The following is an 8,093-nucleotide window of genomic DNA, read 5'->3' as shown; positions in this document are numbered from 1 at the left end:
CTGCCCTCCGGCAGCTGCAGGAGACTCGAGGGCGGGGTTTCGCTTCACCTTTCGAGCTCACCTGCTGCCCAGCCCTGCGCTGGAAGAACTTGGCCCAGAGGTTCCTCGAGGAAGGACTCCGAAGCGCAATTCTCCAAAGGGAAAAGAATTCGTTCTCTCGCTCTCTCTTTGCGCAGGATCTGAAGCCGGGATGAGCGCCCGGACGATGGGACAGGAAAACGCGTGAGTGTGCGAGAAGAAACTACTCGTCCTTCGCGAATTTAAAGCACCCCCCCCCAAAAAAAAGCAATACTGGGAGCTGTGTTTTGTTAAGGGTGCTGGGACGCGTGTGCGAGGTAAACCATGGTTCCCAGGACTCTTACTGGGGGTGGGCTTGAGATGCGTGTCGGCAGCTTCTAACGCTTTCGTTGTGCTCTCCAACGCTAGTTTTCTTTCCCCTTTGGGGGATGTTCTTACTAATTCCCGACCCACACAGGGCTGGAGGAACCCCTTAACCAAGTCCCCTGGTAGGTTTTGTGACGCAACAAGTATTTTGTTTAACATACAAGCATATCTCTGCAAGTGATTGCAACAGGTAAAATCTTCTCTCTAACCAGATTCAACAGCCACGCGGCTGCACATTCTGTGTTACAATAGGTAGCTGGCTCAGTTATTCCAGCGATTAAGATTCCATTTCTGCACCCACATCCTGTCCCCTGGCAGGTCTCAGACAAGAATTCAAGACCTCTACATCCTCCCTGAAATGATGTGAGGAGGGGAGAGAGGAGTATCCACAGCATCCTTTGGAGCTGGAGGGAGTTTTGTAGGCCATGTGGCCTGAGGCACAAAATCCAGCCCCACAGCATGTTCAGCAGGTGGCTGTCAAGACTCTGCCTGAAGACCTCCAGTGAGGGAGCTCCTCACCCCAGGAATTGGCTCCATGAAACCATAGGATGAATTCACAAAGTCTCCTGCAGATATTAATCGAAACAAGTCCAGGTATGTATTTTAGGGCACTGTTTTGTGAAGTATTCTCTGCGTTTCCCCCATGCTTTTTGAAACTCTTGTCTAGTGTGATCTCTAATTGCCTCTGTTAATCTAGCCAGTTCAATATACTCTAACAGTTTGTCTTGCTATTCCGTTTTTGTTGGCACAGTCCCCCCGCCCCCCAGTTTTTAGCAATTTGTGGATATTTAAGTTATAGTTAGAAAAATCTTAATAATTATTCATAAAGGAAACAGCTGATAAGAAGTAAATAAGGAGGCCAGATACAGGATAAAGGAAGGCTTTTATTTGGTTGTTTGTATTGTTGTATGTTGAGGGACGCGGGTGGCGCTGTGGGTTAAAGCCTCAGCGCCTAGGGCTTGCCGATCGAAAGGTCGGCGGTTCGAATCCCCACAGCGGGGTGCGCTCCCATTGTTCGGTCCCAGCGCCTGCCAACCTAGCAGTTCGAAAGCACTCTCGGGTGCAAGTAGATAAATAGGGACCGCTTACAAGCGGGAAGGTAAACGGCGTTTCCGTGTGCGGCTCTGGCTCGCCAGAGCAGCGATGTCACGCTGGCCACATGACCCGGAAGTGTCTCTGGACAGCGCTGGCCCCTGGCCTCTTTGAGTGAGATGGGCGCACAACCCTAGAGTCTGTCAAGACTGGCCCGTACGGGCAGGGGTACCTTTACCTTTACCTTTATTGTTGTATGTTATGCTCATTGTATGTTATGTTCACGTTTAATGAGGGTGGATTTTTGTATTGGGGTGGGAGGTTTATGTTATGCTGTAAATTAAATTCCAATAAAAATTAAAAAGAAAAGAAGCCATAGGATAAATCACCAGATAAAACTCTTCCTGCAGTTTCATGCAAATGCCAAGCTGCATAAGCGACCAGGTGATTTTCTGCAGGAACCCACAAGCCCAAAGGTCATGTATGTATGAATTCATGCCAAACCTTTTTTCACCTTGCTGTCAACAAGGAAGAGATCACCGCCCTACAGTGCATTATACTGCTTATAATGTTTAATCTTGTTTACAGTAACATGCCTGAAACTCTCATGCATCAGCAAACTTTATTATCTGGATTGGTAGGCATAAAACTAAAGTTCAACTCCTCTCCTCCCGATTTTTATGGCAAGGAAAAAAACCACGTATAAAATATAAACTGTTAACAGACACCAGAGAGAGGGGTGGATTTGGACTTCCGGATTGGAGAATTTACTACCAGGCTGCATGCTTAGGATGGATAAAAGACTGGGTTGTGCCTGACAAAACAGAGATTCTAGACTTGGAAGGATGGAACAACCGCTTTGGATGGCATGCCTATTTAATTTATGATAAAGTTGCAGTAAACAGGGAAATCCTGAACCACATAGTCAGGAAGTCTCTATATAAAGTGTGGGCAAATTACCGATGGTTGTTAGAACCTAAAATACCATGGTGGGTATCCCCACTAGAAGTACTGGAGGAGGTGGAAGATGGCTGCCGAGCTTGAGCTCCGCGTTAGTACTGTGTTATTTGTGCTATTTTATTAGTCTTTTATTATTGTTTTAAGTGATAAGGGAGATTAATAGCTGAAGGAAACCCGCTGTGAACTTTTACTGCAGCTGAGTGAGTATAACTCCCCAAAGGAAAAGAACGTGACTAGAGAGAAATTCTTGGGAGGAAAGAAAAACCGCTTACCTGATAAGGGCCTGGAGAGGCCTTGGAACCCCTCCTTATTACTCAAAACTGCCTTGCGGAGAGCCCTGCGACGGAGCTAATGATCCTAGTTTAGCTTATTAAGTTTTTAACTCAAAGTTTTAAGTTAATGCATTGTAGCGTGTTTATTACAACAAGAAAGAAAGAATCCACAACTTTAATGAAACAATGGTGACGACCAGGAGTGGCCGCAAAACCTCAGGCTTTTCTCTGAAGGCTGTAAGACCCACCTTTAAAAGAGCCACTCTAAAGAAAGCACAAACAAAAATCACTTGCTTCTACAGGAACAGAGCAAAATGTGGAATAAATGAGGAAACGACTGAAATGAATGAGAACAAGAACAAGAAGGGAAGAGAAACTCTACTCTCTCCTACCAATCTTTCTTACAGCCATAGTGAAGGACAGGTTATGCAAAGAAAGGAGTGCACTAAAAGCAGCGATAAAAGCCTGAAGTACATCGATACAGCTGATGAAGTATCCCCGAAACTGAAAGCCAAATCCCAAGTTCCCCCCGAACCATCGTTAGATCAAAAAATGGAGGAACTAATGTTAAAACAAATTTCGGAATTGGCCTCGGGAAATATTAAACCCTCGAAAGACTCTTATTCTCATTCCCACGAGACAAATGAAGAGGGTTTATCTATCATCAAATGGCTAGTGCTCCTTACTGAGGACATCGAATCCATAAAGTCCTACATGGACATTTGCACAAAAATTTTCACCATCATGGCTGACTTATGTAAATCTCTCTGGAGAAAACCCATCGGAATGCCTGCAGAATCAGAGAGTAAACATGGCCTCGCATCCACCCTCTGTACGAGTGGCCCATTAAGGAAGGGTAAGAAAGCCTGCAGAGCTAATGCTTGTAAAAGGAGATCCACAGTTGTAAAAAATGTTAAAAAAAGTAAAAACATAAAAAATTTTAAGCCAGTGTATTATAAAAAAATGGTTTTTAAAAAGCTTTTTAACCTACTAGAGAGCACATCAGCCTCTGGGACTAGAGGGAATATGGCGAAGCCTTTAGCCAAGAAGTCAGTCAAACAGGATTTGCACCCAAACGTCTGTGCTGATAAAGCTCTGGATTGTCTAGAATCTTCAGCGCTTGCTCCACCATCAAGCTCTAAGCAAGATTTATTACTCCAAGATCCATGGTCCTATGTTTTAACCATAGACAACTCCAAATCCTATAAGGAGAGCATTCCAACAAATAAGAACTGGAAGCTGGTGTTGCTTCAAAACAAGCTTGTTTTTTCAAGCTATCCTAAGCCTCCAGGATTCTTATCTCAAGAGGATCGCAAAGTCCATTTACTGAACTTCCTTAAGGCATATATGCCAGGTACTCTGAGTAATCCCACGGAGTTGGACCAAGTGGAATATCTATATTTTGATGGCCTGCATGCCAGGGCGGTGGCTACATTCCATGATCGGAGATTGGCAAAACTGGTATATAAACACAGAGAACGCCTAAAGACAAGTGGTGTAAAAATATCAAGATACTTTAAAAATGAGGCCTCTCCTATCCCACTATTCCCCAGCTCTGCAACTTCGACTGCAGCACTTCATCAAAAGGCCGAATACCACACTTTAATTGATATAAAAGCCACCGAGGACTCGCCTAATCACCACCCAGAGTTACTTACTAATGATCTTCAAAGACCAGACTCTCCCGGGACTTTATATGAGGTGAGCCAAGGTAACGGGTTCGAAAGTTTTGAAAATAACTTAGTTTACTCCTACTGCGCTCTCCCCCAAGAAACTCAGAACAAAATACTTTATAGACTGAATAACCTCCGTTCTTGTCTGACAAATCTGACGAAGGACCAATCAGGACCACACAACCAAAACATATCTGATTTTGCCCCAGATCAGGCTTCATACCTCTATCGTCACGAGCTGGATTTGTGGGTCAGGAAACCCTCCGTTACCCCAGGCCAACTGGTTGCTGTGGAGATGAATCCATCCTCTCAGATCTTGGAGCCGAAACGCCCCTCCTATAAACCAGCCCACATGCAATCCATCCCAGAGGCAAACCTGGTCACTACATTAGCATGGGATAAAATGAGAGAACTTAATGAGACTGAATTGGGCTCTCCAAATAAAGTGCCCAGCATGGGTGCGCCAGGTTGCAACCCTAGCATTCCACCTTCCTCAAATGTGAGCATACTGAATACATCTTTAAACATCATTGAATTAGCATCTGAACTAGCTGAACCCGCTGAAAGGGCTAATAGCAAGAACCAGAGGAACTTGGGGTGACATCCGGAATGCACCACGCATACCTCACTAGCACCCTTAAATCAAAGATCTCTCCAAACTCTATCTATTATGTCCTGGAATGTAGCTGGACTCTCATGTAAATTAGCTGATTCTGATTTTATAAATTTTCTTGAGTCTTATGATATAATACTTCTGCAGGAAACCTGGTCTCTTAAACTTTTAAATATTCCTAATTTTATTACTTATAATTTACCCGCTACTAAAATGTCAACAAAAGGCCGACCTAAAGCCGGTTTGATCTGCGGTATTAAACAGTCTGCTAACCTTAAAATTAACTATACCAGAAATATTGGACAGTATGCACAATTGTTATCATTTTCCATTGCTTACAGGGAAATTCTTCTTTTAAATATATATTTTCCTCCCATAGAGTTGGAAATTAGACCAGATGATGGTTGGAATATAGTCTCTGAAGAGCTGTATTTAATACGTAGTAAATCTCCAAATATCCCCCTGATTGTAATGGGAGACACCAATGCTCGAATTGGATCAGATAATACAGCTCTCTATAAACGTTATGTCTCAAATCTAGCTGAAGATGCCCCACTTCCATTGAGAATAGGGAGGAATTCAAAGGACATCATTATTAATAAAGCGGGAGGAAAACTTTTACAATTGGTTTTAGAATTTAATCTCTCATTTTTGAATGGCTCAATGTGGCCGGATATTCCAGGAAATTTTACCTTTAGCTCCAAAAGGGGTAGGAGTGTAATCGACTATTCTCTAGTTTCAGTTGAAATGTTAAATGAAGTTGCCTCTTTTACAGTTGTACCTCGCTCAGAGAGTGACCACTTCCCAATAGTTTTAGAGATGTACAGGAATCCTAGAAATAATGATATCTGTCCTCTTATTAGTATTGATAAGACTATTTATGCCAAAAGAATTTATATAAGTGATAAAAATAGGGAGGATCTATTAGCAGTATTTGAAAATAACCCAGTTACTCTCGAACCTGTGGCTAACCAAAATTTGATGCCGCTGGAGGACAATGATTGTTATTATAAGACTATCCAGGAATTATTCTCTTCTTTTTTAGACCCTCAGTTCAGCAACAAACCTTCAAATAAGTATAGCTGGTTTGATAAAGATTGTATTAACTATAAGAAAAAACTTAGAACTTGTCTAAAAGAGGCCTATATTACCAACTCTCAAGATCTCTGGCAGACTTATTTTGAAATGAAAAATGCTTTTAAGAACATGCTCCTGGAAAAAAAATCTGAGTTTGCACTAGCCAAATGGTCTAAAATTGTTACTGCATTAGAAATTAAAGATACTAAAACTTTTTGGTCACTTCTCTCAATAAAAGATATCACTGATTTCCCTAATATAAGCGATGAGGCTTGGATCTCACATTTTACTGCTGTTTTTTATGATCACCAAGTCTGTAAAAAGGAAAATTTTATATTTTCTCTGGTAAAAACTACACAATTTCAAATTACTGTTGAGGAGATGAAAAGGATAATTTTCTCGTTTAAGCAAGGGAAATCACCTGGTATGGATGGCATTCCAATAGACCTGTTGAGATTAGATGTAGAATGGTGGGCCTCTAAACTTGTGCCGCTTTTTAATTCTATCTATCACTCAGCCCTTGTACCTAAGTCGTGGAACAACTCAATAGTGGTACCGATCTTTAAAAAAGGTGATAGGAATTGCCAAGAGAATTACAGGCCTATAAGTTTGTTACCATGCATAAGTAAAATCTATGCCAAATCTCTGCTTATTAAATTGGAAGAATGGATGCTGACAAAAGGTCTACCTGGTAAAGAGCAGGCTGGTTTTAAGGCAGGCTCGTCAACTCTTGACCACTGTCTAGTGTTAAGCCATCTTGTGGATAAATATGTCATGAGAAATAAACAAAAACTCTTTGTGGCATTTGTGGATTTAAAAAGCGCCTTTGATTCGGTCGACCGCAACAAACTATGGATTAAACTAGAACATCTTGGTATCGACCCATATCTACTTACATTGATTCAAAGTTTACATTCTAATAACCAAATATATGTTAAAGTATCAAAAGACGGTAGACTTGCAGGTCCCATTGTGAATAATCGAGGAGTTAGGCAAGGCTGTATCTTGGCCCCTACCCTATTTAATCTATTTTTATCTGACCTACCATTATTTCTTCAAAACGCAACGACTCATACTCCTTATTTAAACAATAGCCCACTCTTTTTATTACTTTATGCAGATGATGCTGTAATTATTTCACTCTCTGTTTTGGGTTTAAAAAAATTATTTAAGAGCTTCTCAAACTACTGCTCTCTCAATAATCTCAAAATTAATTACGAAAAGACAAAGATTATGCAGTTCAGAAAGAGAGGGAACCCAAAAGGCTGTATAATTAATGGACATCTAATACAGGAAGTTAAGCACTTCAATTATCTGGGAATCACATTCAAAAATAATATGAATTGGAATACACATATATGTGCTGCAATAGCTAAGGCCAAAGTGACAGCCCAATATATTAAATCCTACTTTTTTTCTCCAGTAGGAAACAGATTTATTCCAGCTGTATTGCAAGTGATTGACATGAAACTCTGTGCCCAACTTCTATACGGCACACCAGTGTGGATTTCAGGTGACCTCAAAAGGTTGGATAAATTTCACGCATCCCTTCTGAGGTCATTATTAGGACTTGCAAACTCTGTAAAATATGAAACATTATGTTGTGAGCTGGGAATATTGCCTTTATCAGTAAGAGCATGGCTGAGGACCTTGAAATATTGGATCTTCCTCCATTATAGAGCCCTATCCCCAAATTCTCTACTTTACGATCTTTTAAGTGATAGCGTAATCTACAATCTATCATCGATTTGTAGGAGAAAACTGGATTCGATAGGGCTCACTCTAACTGACTTTGAAATCTCTGATCCAAAAGATATATGGGAAACTATCAGGAAGACCCTTACAGAAAAAACTGTTCTCACCATGCTTGAGGTTGCAAAGCACAGTATCTGCTCTCCTATCCACTTAAATCTCCCTTTGTGTAGAGATTTCCAAAAGGGATACATGACAAATCTGAAGAAACATGAATCGTGCAGGCTGTTTATGTTGGCCAGATTTAACATGTTTCCCTCGGTGGTAGTGAGAGGAAGATACTTAGCTATCCCAGAATCAGAGCGTCTCTGCAGATGCGGAAAGCAAGAA

General features: G+C 41.4%; 1 long non-coding RNA gene across 1 annotated transcript in view; it reads left to right on the top strand.

Annotated features, from left to right (window-relative positions):
• Positions 1-64: 64 nt before the first annotated feature.
• The window catches only part of LOC310662833, a 67,118-nt gene continuing 59,089 nt past the window's right edge, over positions 65-8,093 (top strand). The window contains exons 1-2 of the long non-coding RNA XR_014504325.1: positions 65-222; positions 703-978. This is a non-coding gene — a long non-coding RNA (uncharacterized lncRNA). The remainder of the gene's footprint in view (positions 223-702; positions 979-8,093) is intronic.

This window comes from Podarcis tiliguerta (assembly GCF_965153285.1).
Source record: "Podarcis tiliguerta genome assembly, chromosome: 13".
NCBI lineage: Eukaryota > Metazoa > Chordata > Lepidosauria > Squamata > Lacertidae > Podarcis > Podarcis tiliguerta.
This window is presented reverse-complemented; position numbering and strand designations above follow the sequence as displayed.